The sequence below is a fragment of the Chlorocebus sabaeus genome, chromosome 15 (genome assembly GCF_047675955.1).
Source record: "Chlorocebus sabaeus isolate Y175 chromosome 15, mChlSab1.0.hap1, whole genome shotgun sequence".
NCBI classification, from domain to species: Eukaryota; Metazoa; Chordata; class Mammalia; order Primates; family Cercopithecidae; genus Chlorocebus; species Chlorocebus sabaeus.
In genome coordinates, this window is record NC_132918.1 from 89956279 (window position 1) to 89972191 (window position 15913).

The 15913-nt window shown below is 46.7% G+C and overlaps 1 long non-coding RNA gene across 2 annotated transcripts in view; it reads right to left on the reverse strand.

Moving 5' to 3' along the window:
- LOC103241955 (uncharacterized) overlaps nt 1–14687 on the reverse strand; it is a 34339-nt gene extending 19652 nt beyond the window's left edge. For both annotated transcript variants that reach the window (XR_005241958.2, XR_012095630.1), the window contains exon 1: nt 14500–14687. This is a non-coding gene — a long non-coding RNA (uncharacterized lncRNA). The remainder of the gene's footprint in view (nt 1–14499) is intronic.
- Between the last annotated feature and the right edge of the window lie 1226 nt (nt 14688–15913).

A 15913-nucleotide genomic window follows, 5' to 3' on the forward strand; every position in this document is an offset into this window, starting at 1 on the left:
CTTCCTAGTGGGCATGAAGTGGTATCTCGTTGTGGTTTTGGTTTATATGTCCCTGATGGTTAATGACACTGAGTATCTTTCAGGTTCTCAATGGCAATTTGTATATTTCCTTTGGAAAAAGAATAAACACTTAGATCATTTGCCTGTTTTTTAATTGGGCTATTTGTCCTTTTATTTTATTATAGAGTGGTAAATATTTCTTCTTGCTTTGATGTTGTTATTTTTTATCGGGCTTTTTCTTTTTTTTTTTTTAGACATTCTTTTGATCTTTTGACAAATCAGAGAGCCCAGGTCAACTTCTCACACACTCTCCAGGTATTTGTTAAGAAACAAAACATGAGCCAAAATGTTGTTCTCCAGGCAGCAACTAATTGTGGCGGACATTTGTCTGTTCTGTGCTTGTTGTTGTTTTGATGGCCCAGCATCTGGAACCCTTCTCGTGTCTGTGAATTTACTACCTTACGAGTCTTTACAGGAAGCAGAGCCCTTCCTCCACGACGGATGCCAAGAACGCCAGATTTGTGTTTTTTCCAGTCTCCCCTGCAGCTAGGACAGGAGAGCACAGCTTAGACTCAGCCAGTCAGATTCCTACCTGCCCCAGATGTGTGCTAGGATCTGCTGAGGGGAGGTAGGAGGGCTATAAGAAAAACATTGCAGGGATGGCAGGACCTGTGACGGTAACACCGTACAGAGGGGGGGCAGCAGGGGCAGCAGTGTGAGTGCCCAGCGTCACAGGTGCTGGTGGCAGTGGAGTGGCAGCCACGCCAGCTGAGGTTCTGTTTCCCAGCGGATGTGACAGCAGCATCCTGCCAGCCTGGTTCTGAGCTGTGGTTTGGCGTGAACCTGTGTGCTGCTAGCCTTTCTGCTCCGGCCCGTTTTCTAAGCTCAGGCCTGCATCTTTCCCAGTGATGTGGTAAAACATCCAAGATTGGGAAGTTTCTTTTTGTTTTAAGTTAGCATAATTGCTTTTTACCATTGCAATTAAGAAGGGTGACTAGCCAAAGATGATGTTCCTTTTCCTGAGAAATGCCACGTGCAATGGAACACTCAGAATCGAAAGAGATAACAACCACTTTGGACTGTATTTAGTATGAGAAGCTCAAACAGAGGCTAGGCTTGACTGATCCCCAACAAATATTCTAGTGGTCAAAGCAACCCCTGCAGGCACCAAAGCACTCCAACCTAGACGCAACCTGGGAAAGAACGATTTACTATTGTACAGAGAAATAGTTTAAACGCAGAGAAGCAAAAGAATGTCTTGTCTACGGTGGTACAGATGTATGAATCCAAAATACGGCCCTTACAGCATCAGGAAGTAACTAGTTTCACGGTCCAGCTGGACCAAATGCTGGTATTGACCGGGTGCATTATAGGCAGAACATGTGATTCTCAGGTGGTAGCCAATGTCCATGATGGCACCTAATGATTCTAATGTCCTGGCATTGAAGCTCTATGTGGTCTCTCTTCTTACCTTGAATCAGAGCTGCTCTGGATGACAAACAGAAATGACAGAAGTTACAGTGCATGGCGTCCAAGGCTAGGTCATAAAAGGTACTGCAGCTTCCTCCTTGGCCTTTGGATGACTCACCCAGCGTGGGGAAAGCTGGCCACCATACTGAGAAGACACTGGGGAAAGTTGGCCACCATACTGAGAAGACACTCAAGCAGCCCTACAGGCTGGAGAGGGACTGAGGTTCCCACCAACAGCCAGTCCCCACTCCCCAGCCACGACAGTGAGCCATGCTGGAAATGGGTCCTCCAGCATCAGACAAGCCTGTAGAGGACTGCAGCCCTGCCTGACATCCGATCGCAACCTCTAGAGAGACCCCAAGCAAGAACTGCCCAGCCCAAGCTGCCTCTGCCTTCTGGATCCAGAAAAACCGTGAGAGATACTAAAGGATTATTGTTATTTTCAGCCTCTAAAGGTTGGGTGATTTGTTATGCAGAAATGGATACATAATACACCAACTAATCTTCCATCCGGTTCCTCTCTATTTTGGGAAAACTCAATAGATCCCACGGCATGGGCAATGAGAACACTCCAAAACTATTTATTCAGCAACTTGTGTAGTTAGAATGCTGTTTTTCAAGTGTGGTGCATTGCTCTGCAGAACTGGCATTTTTAAAAATAAAACCAGATTCATTTCCCATAGATATGTTGCTGGTAATGTTCTGGAGAGTTTTTTCTCTTTCTAGAAGGGTTGGAGGTATAGAGAGTGCTTCCTGGTTAGTCCTGGAGATAAGGGATGCTATGAAAAGAGATGGGTACTGGGAGGATGCCAAATGTAGAAGCCACTGCTTCAATGGCCAGGATTGCAGACCTGTCCAGGACTCAAGTGGTCCCAGATATCCAGATAGCAGCATGGGTCTCTCTCTCAAGGGCCCTGAATCTGCTCCCATTCCTAAGATACCGCAATTTAATAAAATCCTCTTTAAGCCCATCACAGCGTACTTTAAGCCTGTGCTGTGCAAAGCTCTGAGATGCTTTACAGTGAAAATTATTCACCATCCCCAGCCTGAAGAAGCCTTTTTACCCAGAAAAAAATACTTTAAAAACTTCTAAACTCTGACAACACTACATATAAAAAAAAAGTCAACCATGATTAAGCATGTCTTATGTTGTACTCAAGTAGCTGTGCCGATTGGCAGGCAGAACTGTAATTAACAATTAGGTCAATCCACAAATATGTATCTGTCTTTAGAAATGGACCAGTTTAGCAATGCTCTAAAATTGCCAAAACATCCTCCTTTACTCAACAACCACACCCCAGCTACCTCACTCCCATACACACCTAATACTTTGTGACTGTTTGCAAGTGAATATGGCACAACTTTTTTGAACACAGGATTGAGAGTCTTTCATTCTAACAAGGACTGGATGGGCTGCATCCTTTGGACACGCTCCATAATGTTGGATTTTTCCCCAGACTCCTGCTCCAGGACCCTCTCCCCCATCCCACTCCACCCACAGGTGCTCCCAGGGTTGCCCTTAGCAAACCAGAAGGTGGTCTAGCTTCATGCCTTTCCCCCAGGACCAGCCTCAGCAAATGGGCACAGCTGCCTCATGCATTTGGCGGCACTCTGACCTTTTCAAGGTACCCCCAGCTGTCTTGCCCAGAGTCAGGTCCTTAACACATTTACAAATAGTCTTCACCAGGATTCTCAAGCAGTCAGCCCTTTTCTTCCTGAGAAAGAAGAGACGCTCGGGCTTCCGAACCCTCCAGAGCTGCTGATGCATCAAGGACAAGCATTGCCAAAGTGTCTCCTGTCGTGCATTTCTCCAACAAGATCCTTTGGAAGTTCAACAGCAAGTTCACTTCAGCCACACCAGTACCACTCACAGTCACTGGAGAGAAACCAGGCACAGCCTCAACAAGGACCAGTCAGGTCCAGTTACACCTTGACTCATTGGACACAATGCTGACCTCTCATCCTTGAGGACTCTGACTCAGTAACCCCAGCTCTCCCTGTCTCCATCCAGAAGGGCGAGTCTAGGTCAGTCCAGCAAACGCCAGTTTACAGAAAGCTGAGAGACCAATTCACCAAGAGACAATTTGCAGAGCTCAACTTGTCAAGCAAACACATGGCCACACTTATCTAATTTACTTATTAGAATGTTCAACAGGGCTTTTCAGCATCACTAATGGGAACCATTAAATTTTGGTAACTGATGATGAGATACATAGAAAAGTATATTTCAGCAGCAGCAGCAGCAACCAATTTTTTTTTTCTTTTTTTTTTTTTTTTTTTTTGAGATGGAGTCTCACTCTGTCTCCCAGACTGGAGGGCAGTGGCACAATCTCAGTTCACTGCAACCTCCCCGTCCTGGATTCAAGCAATCTTTGTGCCTCAGCTTCACAAGTAGCTGGAATTTATAGGCATGCACCACCACACCCAGCTAATTTTGTATTTTTAGTAGAGACGGGGTTTCACCATGTTGGCCAGGCTGGACTGGAATTCCTGACCTCAGGTGATCCACCTGCCTCGGCCTCCCAAAGTACTGGGATTACAGGCATGAGCCACCATGCCCAGCCGGCTTTTCTAATGAAATTTTTCAGTTGTCACTGATGTTTTGGGTGAGATTGTTTAGGCTAATGCTGACTTCCTGAAAACACTTTGAGGTTTAAATTTGGATTATTATCCATTGGAGTAAGTGAGCCCCTGGCCCTGGCCTCTCCAGAACCATTCAGTTTCCAATCACACCCACCCACAAAACATGCCCTCATTTCTGTGCGATCTGCCTCCCTGGTGCCTGTGCCCCTGGGCTCTATCAAGGTGGGCCATGGCAACAGCTGTATCAGCCCCCACAGCTGGCTCTGCTAGGGTCTGGTGGTCTCCGAGGATTGCTGAGAAAACTCCCAAGATGCTGGGCCACAGCTGGGTCCCCTTGCCAACTTTGGGGGAACTGCGGCTGAAAGGCACAGTAGCTTGCCAGACACCTCCCTCGTTACCTCCCATGGTGGAGGCTGAAACCTGGAAAATACTCGTCTTTCCAGCTGCTCCTTCATGCAAGGGTGACCATGCAACGCAGCCCCGCAGTTAGCAGACAGCACATGGAGGAGCTCTGTTTAGGGACTTCCGGATGGTGGTATGCAGGGGGATGGTGGCAGTGAGGGTCATCCCCACAGACACCGAAAAGACGGCCTGCATTATCTGTAACGAGTTGAAAACGGCGATAGATCTGTGTGAAGGTCAACCTGCTTTTCTTTCTCACCATGTGCCTGCAATTCTAAATAAAGTCAGTGCTGTACCCCTTGTGCCACAGCCCCGACCTGAAGAGCTATGGAACTAGTGAAGGAGATGAATGCATTTGCAGGGAGAGTGACCACCTTCCCTCCACTCAGCCCCACCTTCTTCATGACAGCAGCCTTCACAATGACAGCAGGGACGAGGGCGCTCCTCAAGGCTTCAGACCTTCAGAGCCTTAGGACTCATGTTCTGTTTTCTGGCTACACTAATGGAGCTAAGGGAAGGGGCCTCTTCTTCCGCTGGTCAGATGCTGACTGGTGCCTGCTGTGCTGTCACCCTCCTCACCTCTCATTCGGGTGCTCTCCCTTTCTCCAGGCTCGGGTTCAGGGAACCTCAGGGCCACTATCTACCGGGCTCCATCAGCAAGTCAACTGCACAGCTGATCTGACGGATGTCACATGACTCACAGGCAGGCAGGCTCGGTGGGACGAGTCCTAAACTAGGACTCAGGGGATCACCTGGTCTCTGTTGTCTACTAACTGGCTGTGTGACCTTGAACAGGCCACTCCCCCTTTCTAAGCCTCAGTTTCCACAGCAGTAAAACCAGAGGGCCCTTCTCTAGAGAGTTCTTCTTACCCTGACATTCTCTGTCTCTCACACAGACACACACACACACACACACACAGACACACACACACAGACACACACACACAGACACACACCACACACACACAGACACACACACACACAGACACACACACACACACAGACACATACAGACACACACACACACAGACACACACACATACACACAGACACACGGACACATACACATATACACAGACACACACACATACACACAGACACACACACACACACACAGACAGACACACAGACACACACACACAGACACAGACACACACACACATACACACACAGACACACACACACACATCTCTGGGTGGGTATGTTTTACAGAAGTACTGGATTGCTTTACATTTTTTCACATGCTCTTAAGTTTTTCAGAAAATAATATAGAGAAGGATTTGTAACTTCTTAGCGATTCACTCAAATGAATCCTTTTTGGGTGTTAGTAGCTTCTGATCACTTCAACAGCCAATGCCAATAATTAAGGCAGAAGCAGTGCAACCTCTTGGAGTTGGCCTATTTCCAGTGGTACAGCCAAATGCAACGGCATTATTTACCCAAATTGTCGGGCAACCAGCATGCACTGGAAGCAGATGCCAGCAGATGCCTTCCCGGATGCCAAGTCCTAGAGATGTTCTAGGGGTTTGGCTTAGGCCCTTAGCTCAGGATGGAGGCAGCACCCACTGCATCAACACAATGCTCTGGGGTGATCCAGTCCTCAGCAGCCACAGGGAGGATCCAGCCACTGCAGCAGGCTGCACTTTAGGGACGTCAGAAGTGGAACCCTGGGCTGGGGAGGTGCTTCCAAAGGAAACATCTGGAAGAGGGAGAAAGGATAAAAGACCCAGCCTCTAGATTAGGAAAGCAAGGCAGTTCCGGCCACCCAGAATAGTGTGTGCTGCTTGTTTGGAAAATGCATGATCATTTTTCAGAGTCCTGAGGCCCATCAGAGACTTTATGTCCAGCGGTGCCAATGGCCTGGTTCTCAGTTAAGGTAGGCGTCTGAGCTCACATGGTCGGTCTCCTGCTCCAAACACATAGAAATTCTGGGTAAAGTACAGAAAATTAAGTTTCAAAATCTGTAACGAAGCTCCGAAGCTAAAAGAGTATCTGTGGATGCTCAAATAAAGAGGAGACCTGCAGTGGTGATCAGGACTGAGCTACACCCTGCGTATGCCTTAGAGGCTGGGTTTACTTTTCAAGTTATCAAAAATCATATTGAGCTATAGAGATAGTTTATCATTGTGCATCTTTTAAAAATCAGATTAAGATATAATTTACATACAGTAAAATTCACCCTTTTTAGGATATAATACTGTGAGTTCTGACAAATAAATACAGTCATAGAATTACTATTCCCGTTAAGGCACGGAACAGTTCCATCACCCTGCAAATGCCCTTCTGCCCTTTGCAGCCAATCTCTTCCCCCTCTCCTGGAAACGACTGGTCAATTTTTGCCCTCATATTTCTGCTTTTTCCAGAATTCCAGAGAAATGGAGTCATACGGTGTTTAGAAAGGCTGTAGCTTTAGTTCTCGCCTAGGAAGCGGTACCAAGACCACAGCCTTGCCAACAGCAGGAATACTAGAACCAAGTTCCCCAGCCTCACCGACAGCAGGAATACTAGAACCGAGTTCCCCAGCCTCGCCGACAGCAGGAATACTAGAACCGAGTTCCCCAAAGAAAACCAGGAGTCAGGAAAGGGCTCTCCTGTTTAGGAACTGGGGTCAGAAAACTGCTTGCTGGCCTGAATATTAGGCACAAAAGTGGGTCACTTACCTTGGGCTGTGAGGGAAATAGTCGCCAACACAATATCTGAATCTCTAGGTTGTATGACACAAAATTATGGACAAGTATCCTCATCACTACCAGCACGGTGTGGATGTCCTGAGCCTAGAAACTCACATAAATACTTGTCTAGTTACTGTTTACCCTTTAGCGGCAGTCGATGCAATCACCATGTCATTCCAGAGGAATATCTCTGCAATCCAGGCCTATGCAGGACCCCTTAGGAGACAGCTTCACCCACATAATTACAAAGTGCTCAAAGAAATCCAAAGTTCTGAGCAGTAACCAGCAGATTCAACCAGGAAACATGTCAGAAACGAAAAATCGTATGGAAGTCTGAGAGGGAGTTTAAAATGGCTATACTTGAAGTATTGGAAGAACTTAAAGAAAGAATAGACTGATAAGAGGCTGGGCGCAGTGTCTCACCCCTGTAATCCCCACACTTAGGGAGGCTGAGGCAGGCAAATCTCTTGAGGTCAGGAGTTCGAGACTAGCCTGGCCAACATGGTGAAACCGTCTCTACTAAAAATACAAAAATTAGCCAGCCGTGGTAGCAGGCACCTGTAATCCCAGCTACTCGGGAGGCTGAGGCAGGAGAATTGCTTGAACCTGGGTGGCGGAGGTTGCAGTGGGCTGAGATCACACCACCGCACTCCAGCCTGGGCAACAGAGGAAGACTCCACCTCAAAAAAAAAAAAAAAAAAAAAAAAAAAAAGTCAATGTACTTGTGAAGAAGCTCTTGTTTATTGAGCATGTCCCTTTGAAGAAATGACTAAAGAGAGTCATTCCTCAGAGAGGTAGAATCTGGTGGACTAGGACTTGCTAAGTCCACATTACCCAGGGACCAAGACTCATTCCTCGAACTCTATATTCAAGTAAATTGGCATTCAAGATATGCCAGGTGGATCTGTTAGACAGTGGTGAAATGAATATTTGTTTAGATATATTCAGATAGTTTAAGACCCAGAGATCCCCTCTGAAAGAACTTGAACTAGTCAACAATTCAGAGGGGAAATAGAAAGTGAGCCCAGAAGAAAAGCATGCCAAAAAAAAAAAAAAAAAAAAAAAAAAAAAGGCAAATGTATTATTTTGCTAGGGCTGCCATAACAAAATACCACAGAGCAGGTGGCTTCAACCAGACAGTTATTTTCCCGCAGTTCTGGAGGCTGGATGCCCAGGGTCAAGGTGTCCGTAGGTCTGGTTTCTGAGGAGTCTCTTTCTGGCTTGCAGACTCTGGTCTGTTGCTCTGTCCTCACACGGCCTTTCCTCTCTGTGCATGCATGTGTCTGTGTCCAAATTTCTTCTTCTTACAAGGACATGCATCATATTGGATTAAGGCTCATTCTAAACACCTCACTGTAACTTAATTACATCTTTATTTTAAAGACCCTATCTCCCAATACAGTTACATTCTGAGGTACTGGGGCTTCAACATATGAATTTTGAAGAAACACAATTCAACCAATAACAATCAGTGTATACAAAGAAATTAGTAAGATCTAAATCAGTATCGAATCATCACTATCAGCGTCATCTCATCATCATCATCATCATCATCATCATCAATTTGGGAGATGTAAAATCATGAGGAATTAAAATAATAGAAATAGTAAAAATATGAGCAGTGGAAGGTCGTAAGTAAGAAATTTTGAGTGTATAAAGTTCCTGTTTTTATTCAGGAGAAGGACAAAGATGTTGATTAACTTCAGGCTTCAGCACAACCATTTGGGGAACAGGCTTTGTTCAAAAAGCACAAAGTGAAGTACGCATATTATAAGCTTTAGGAAAATAGTGAAAGACCAGAAACACATGCATAATTTTCAAATCAGTAGAGGGCAAAAGAGGGAAGAAAATCTAATCAATCCCACAGAAAGCCACAGAAAAGGAGTGGGAAAGGCAAAAAGAATAATACATGAAGAGTGCAAAACAAGATAGACAAAAATCCAGATAATCACAGTAATCACATAAATCTTAAGTGGATTAATTTTTCCTATTAAAAGACTGACACTCAGAGTACACTTCAAATGTCCAGATTATGCAGTTTATAAGAAAGGCACTAAACATAATGACAGAGCTTGAAAATAGACATAAAAAGATACACCAGGTATATCCGTTAGAAAGCTTTGGTTACTGGTCACAGAAAAATCAACTAAATTGGTTAATAATAAAGTAGATTTATTAGTTTAGATGAACAGACATTGCAGAGGCAGGATCAGCTTCAGAGGAGCTTGATTCAGCAACAATCTCATTAAGGACCCAGTGTCTTCCCATCTCTGCTCTCCCTTCCATGGTATCAGATCTAATTTTAGGCTGACTTCCCTTTGGGAGAAAATTGACTGCAGGATTTCTAGGTTTCATCTCACCTATCCCATCAAGAAAATTCGAGGCAATTCTAAAGAACAATAAGAGATGAGGGAACATGGCTTAACCAACAGGATATAAACAATTCTTATAAAGCTATACTAATAAAACTGGGTGATATTTATAGAGCAATAAAAAACAGACCAAATTAATAGACTGGAGAGCTTAGAGACTACATATATATAGATATACATGGTGTTGGCACAATGGCTTTCCATATAAAAGAATAAAATCAGGTTCCTATCTCATAGCATGCACAAAAATAAATTCTAGTTTGGCTAAAGCCTATATATTAAAAATATAACTTTTGGCCGGGCGCGGTGGCTCAAGCCTGTAATCCCAGCACTTTGGGAGGCCGAGACGGGCGGATCACGAGGTCAGGAGATCGAGACCATCCTGGCTAACACGGTGAAACCCTGTCTCTACTAAAAATACAAAAAACTAGCCAGGTGAGGTGGCAGGCGCCTGTAGTCCCAGCTACTCGGGAGACTGAGGCAGGAGAATGGCATAAACCCGGGAGGCGGAGCTTGCAGTGAGCTGAGATCTGGCCACTGCACTCCAGCCTGGGCGGCAGAGCGAGACTCCGTCTCAAAAAAAAAAAAAAAAGAAAAGAAAACTTTTAAGCTATTAAAAAAAGATAATATCTTGATGATGTCAAGTAATAAAAAGCTTTCAAGATATAAGAGAACAAACCATTTAAAAATTAATAGATTTGTCCATATCAAAATCAAAATACTTTATGACAAAAAATGACAGATTAGAAGTTGTTTACAATACGAAATAGCAAAAAGGTAGTCTCTGGAATATATAAAGACCTTCTATAACTCAATAAGAAAAAGGTGCTCAACCCAATAGACAGAGGGTAAGAGATTTAAAGGGGTAATTTACAGAAGAGGAAATGCAAGTGGTCATGAATACACGAAAAGATGCTTAACTCGTGGAAGCACTCACAGAAAACAAGTTGAAACCTTGTCATATCGTGTCAATCCCCATATTTTAGAAAAAAATTAAAAGTCTGACAATACTAATCTTTGTGAAAATATGAGGAAAATGGGAATTTTCAGAAACACTGCTAATGGGGGATATTAGCACAGCCATTTGGGGAACAGCTTTGCAGTTATTATTAACATTGAAAAATGCACACATTTTATGACCGAAAAAATTCCCAAGGCATCAACCCTAGAGAAACTCTTCTATGAGGGTAAGAAGACACCTCAGCCTTGTAATAATGAAAACATTTTTAAACAACCTAAATGTTCATCTAAAGTAAAAGCGGTACATATTAATCAGCAGCAGTGAAAAGCAATGAACTATATCTGCGTATCTTGACATGAACAGATCTTACGAACCCTGTACTGAGTGAAAAAATCAAAGTGACAGATAAATATATATAGAGAGAGATATAGATATAGATATATAGAGAGAGGGAGGAGAGAATAAGATTTATTACATAAATTTATTACATAAATTTTTAAAATGCAGAAGACAATACTTTACATGATTAGGGACACAAATATATATTATAAGCATTTTTTAAGTGGACAAGAAGGCACATACCAAATTTATGACAATAACTTCCTCTGGAAAGGAAAGGAGGGAAATAGGAATGGGTAGTGATAAAAATGAGATTCAATTTCATCAGTGACTTTCCTTTTTTAAAGCTCTCTGTGGGATTAATACGATGCTGTGTTTTAGTCCATTTTCTGTTGCTTTAATAGAATGCCTGATACTGGGTAATTTATAAAGACCAAAAGGTTATTTGGCTCATGGTCTTGGAGGCTGGGAAGTCCAAGGGCATGGCGCCAGCACCTGGTGAGGATTTTCTTGCTCATAATAACCCTGGGGAAGGCATTATACAGCAAGAGAGCAAGCAAGCACGTGTGAAAAAGACCGCAAGAGCGAGCTGAGCTCATTTTACAACAACCCACTCTCGTGAGAAATAACTCCCTCCCGAGAGAACTAATTCACTCCCATGATAATGGCAGTAATCCATTCAGGAGGGCTCCACTCCTGTGATCCAATGACCTCTTAAAGGTCTCACGTCTTAACACTGTTACATTGGCAATTAAGTTTCTAACACATGAAGTTTTGGGGGGCACATTCAAACCAGAGCAGGCTGGGACTTCAAATCTCACCCTACTGAGTTTCTTCCCCTTCTCTGACCTGCTTCTCCCATCATCTTGCCAGTTTCTCCTGGGAGCGCTTCCCTAATCAACCGTGTGCACAGTGAACCTCATCCCAGGGTCTGCTACTAGGGAGCCTGTCCTAAGACAAGAACCAAAGGTACTCAAGTCTCTCCTCCTCACTCCAGTTCTTTGATCCATCTTTGGTAGGCTGGAAAATGACTCCTGCCCCCCCCCCCCAAAAATCAATATTCTCATCCTTGTGACCTGTGAATTTTACACTGTATGGCAAAACAAAGGGGTCTTTGCAGATGTGATTAAGATAAGGATCTCGGGATGGAGGGTTATCTGTATAGGCCCCAAACGCACACACATTTATCCTTATAAGAGTGAGGCAGAGGGAGATTTGACCACACACTGAGATGAGAAGGTCATGTGAAGATGGATCAGCGAGAAATTCAGAGATGCTGGTTTTGAAGATTGGAGTGATGAGGCCACAAACCAAGGAATGCCAGCAGCCACCAGAAACTGGAAGAAACAAGAAATAGACTATCCCCTAAAGCCTTCAGAGGAGCATGGCTGTCCCTGATTTTGAACTTCCGAGTTCCAGAACTGGGAGAGAATACGTTTCTGCTAAGCCACCTCATTTATGGTAATTTGTTAAAACAGCCACGGGAAACTAACATGCTCTCCTACTAACAAAAGCTTATAATCCTTACACCATGCTTACCATATCCTAGGCCCTGTGCTGAACTTTCACCCTGGCTGTCTCATGTCAGCCTCACAATATCTCTGGGGTAGTTAATGCACAGGAGCAAAAACTGAGGCTTGAAGAAGTTAAATGACTTGCCCAGGGTGGCACAGAGTCAGGATTCAGACACAGGCAGGCCAACGCCAGAGCTATCCTTCTCTACAATACCGTGGTCCCACGTTTCAAGTTGGGAGGCCCAGCAGGGATGGTTATCAAGCAGGGAAGAAGGGGAGGTATGTCCAATCTGTGCTGTATGTCAGGATCCCAGAAAAAAGCATTAGAAGCCGGGGCTCAGGTATCTCTCCACCTGCCAGACCCCCCCGCAACCAGTTCCAGAAAGGCAGCCCCAGCACACGTCTCCACGGTGACCAAGCAAGGCAGATGGCTGGGCTGCTGAGCAGACAGAGGGAGCCCAAGGCTTTCTGTGCTCAGGGCCTGCTCAGAGAAGGTTGGTCTGGTCACCCCAAAGAGCCAGTTCACCAAGCACTGGCATCTTCCCACAAGAGAAGAAAGGAAGGATAGAGGGAGGAAAATAAAACAGCCCAAACAGCCCAAATCAGTCCTCCCCCGAGAGCTGCGTTCAACAAGGAATGTTAAATTAAATTCTTGAGGAAACAGGGCTCAGAGGGTAGGAGCATGCCAAGTGGGTCCAGGAACACTTATCACTCTTCGGAACCCAATTAGCCTCCCTTTGGGACACTGGGTTCTTCATTAATCCCTTCTCTGGCTGAAAACGAGGTCTCTATGCTTTGATCCCCTCTGCCTGCCTGCCAGGGCTCCTGGCTGGGAAATGTCACATCTGGCACTGCTCACACCATTGTGTTAGCTGACAGACCCATGGCTCTACAGTAGCCTAGGCCACACGGCCAGAAGCCCCTCCAAACACTCACCCGGACTTGACTGTGGCCCCAGATGCACCCAACATACTCTCCGGGCACCATCAGAGAAAACTCAGACCCAGTCCCTGCCTTGAAAGAACTTGAGATGGAAGAGGGAGACAAACTTATAGAAAAACCTTTAGGACAGGGCAGACCATGATATGGCCACGGTGCCACGAAAGCTATCATTTCTCATTGGAGCCTTTACTCTACTGAGCACTGGCCTAATCCCATTTCCCACAAGGTCCATAAACATCTTTGGGTCCCTTACTCCACTGGGCCTGTCGCCCTGCTGTCCTGCCCTGATGCAGCTGGAGGCTGGGGGGCTCCAGCCTTCTCCTGAGGACTCCTGTCTAAACGCTTCGCTGCTCTGGAATTCACAGGAGCCCAGGACATGGGGCCCACCTGGTCTCCTGTTTCCTTCAGGTTGGTGCAGAGCCCCTGTCCTCCCTCGCCTTCTCTCCCCCTTTGCTCCCCCTGCCTCACCTGCAGCTGTCCATGAGCTCTGCTCAGCAAGTCCCAGCTGACCTGGATCTTTTCTTTTTTTCGAGCTAAACAGATATCTGCCTTGCTAATACTGACTGCCTTTCAAAGCATAATTATGATACATTGTGTTAAAATCTCACTCCAGTGAGAAGCAGGGGACAGGGGAGAGGAATGGACTGGCTGAAGAGGACCAACAATCTCTTCCTGTCTCCTGGTGCAGGGAATAAGGGACTGAAGAGGTCATTCTGGGGAAACTGAGGCTCAGAATGGCCCAATAACCTGCCCAAAGCCAGACAGCCTATAACTGGTGGAGCTAAGACCCTGCTGTTGACTTTATTGGCAAGTAGACGAGGATGAGAAGGGAGTTTAGTGTGCATCTGCCAGGTCTGGGCAGAGCCTGCCCCGGTGTGTTCAAGGTTCAGTGTTCAACACCCCCACCCTGGCCCCGTGCAGGACTCCATGGAGAGCCTGGAACCACACCCCGGGAAAACACACAGGAACTCTGAGGGCAGGGCAGGGAGGGCTGCAGAGCTGCCCAGGACACCTTGCCTGACAAGGGCTCCTGCCATGCAGCTCATTTCAGCGTAACACCTGCCTACGAGGGCCTGCTCTGCACGGGGAAGGATATCAGGCCCCATGGAGGATGCACAGCGAAGCCAGCACGTCCCTAACCTCAAGAAGTTCCCAGCCTCCTGAGAGAGACGGCCGTCCCATGGACTCCTGCACCCATCAGAAGGCCTGCAGGGAGCCATCTGGGGCCGCTTTTCAGCCATTACCTCTATGCTCCATGCTCTGGGCTCCAACTGATGATGCTGGAGCTGGGACTCCGCCGCGGCTCCGCTCTGCCAGCCAGCTCTGTGTAGGCTGTGTAGGCTCTGCAGCCCGGGCGCTAGGGCGCTAGAGCGGCACCACTAGGCTAGTGCAGGAGGCAGGACTCGCTCTTCCTGTTTGCTCCCCGTCCGCTTCCTGCGGGCTTCCTGTTCCTGGGAGCTATTTCTCTCCCCAGCCAACAGCGGGCAGCGCCAAACTAGAGCCGCTGCAGAACGCAGCTTGCAGCTTCTCCAACCCTGGCAGAACCAGTTCCATCCCCTGGCGGCCCAAGAGACGCTATCAGAAGCTGGCCCAGACCCCTGCTCAGAGGTCGCGGTCCCAGGCAAGCGGGCCCTTGTCTGAGCTCAGGGCCCCAGCGCCAGCAAGCAGAGACCCCTCCTCAAGTCTGAGTGTCAGCCCTGCAGGGTACCTCCACTGTGTTTCTAAATGTCCCCTTTCGCTCCTTCAGTCACAGAAATACTAGTAGCTGCTTTCTGCAGTTGCCACTTCTGCTCACCCTGTCAGCCCCTGTCACCCTGATGACTGCAGAGAAGAGTCTGGAGACCGAGATGGACGTCCCAGGACTTACAAAGCAGAGACTTTCACTCCTGCTCTGCTGAGAACCCCCTTCATACCCTGGTTCTCCTGGGCTGTGTCCTCATTCCAACCTCAGTTCTTTTTTTTTTTTTTTTTTTTTTTTTTGAGATGCAGTCTAGCTCTGTCACCAGGCTGGAGTGCAGTGGCACAATCTCGGCTCACTGCAACCTCCACCTCCTGGGTTCAAGCGATTCTCCTGCCTCAACCTCCTGAGTAGCTGGGACTACAGGCACATGCTGCTGCCACACCCAGCTAATTTTTGTATTTTTAGTAGAGAAGGGGTTTCACCATGTTGGCCAGGATGGTCTCCATCTCCTGACCTCATGATCTGCCCGCCTCAGCCTCCCAAAGTGCTGGGATTATAGGCATGAGCCACCACGCCCACCCTCAACCTCAGGTCTTTATACGAAACTATCTCTGCCCTCCTTATTGGATGCTGACTGCTACTGGATCTTTAGTGGATAGCTAGCATTTTGATCTCATCCTCAGGATCTCAATGGTCCCCTCTCTGATAACACTAGTCCTCATTCACAGATCTGCTTCTCCACATGGCCCATCCCTTAGGATTCGACTTCACTGCCCATGGCAGTCCCCTCTGCCCTAACGTGGCCTGAACATGATGTCAGTTCCAGAGGTGGGCCTGTGGCCTAAGGCAGCTGACCACAGCCTTCCCTGGAACCTGTATACCCTGAGCTCTTTCTCTTCCACAGTCACCAACTAGGGTAATTAAAACTGGGTTGTCCGCATCGGGGCCTCTCCCTCCCCCAGCCCCCAGCCCAGGTT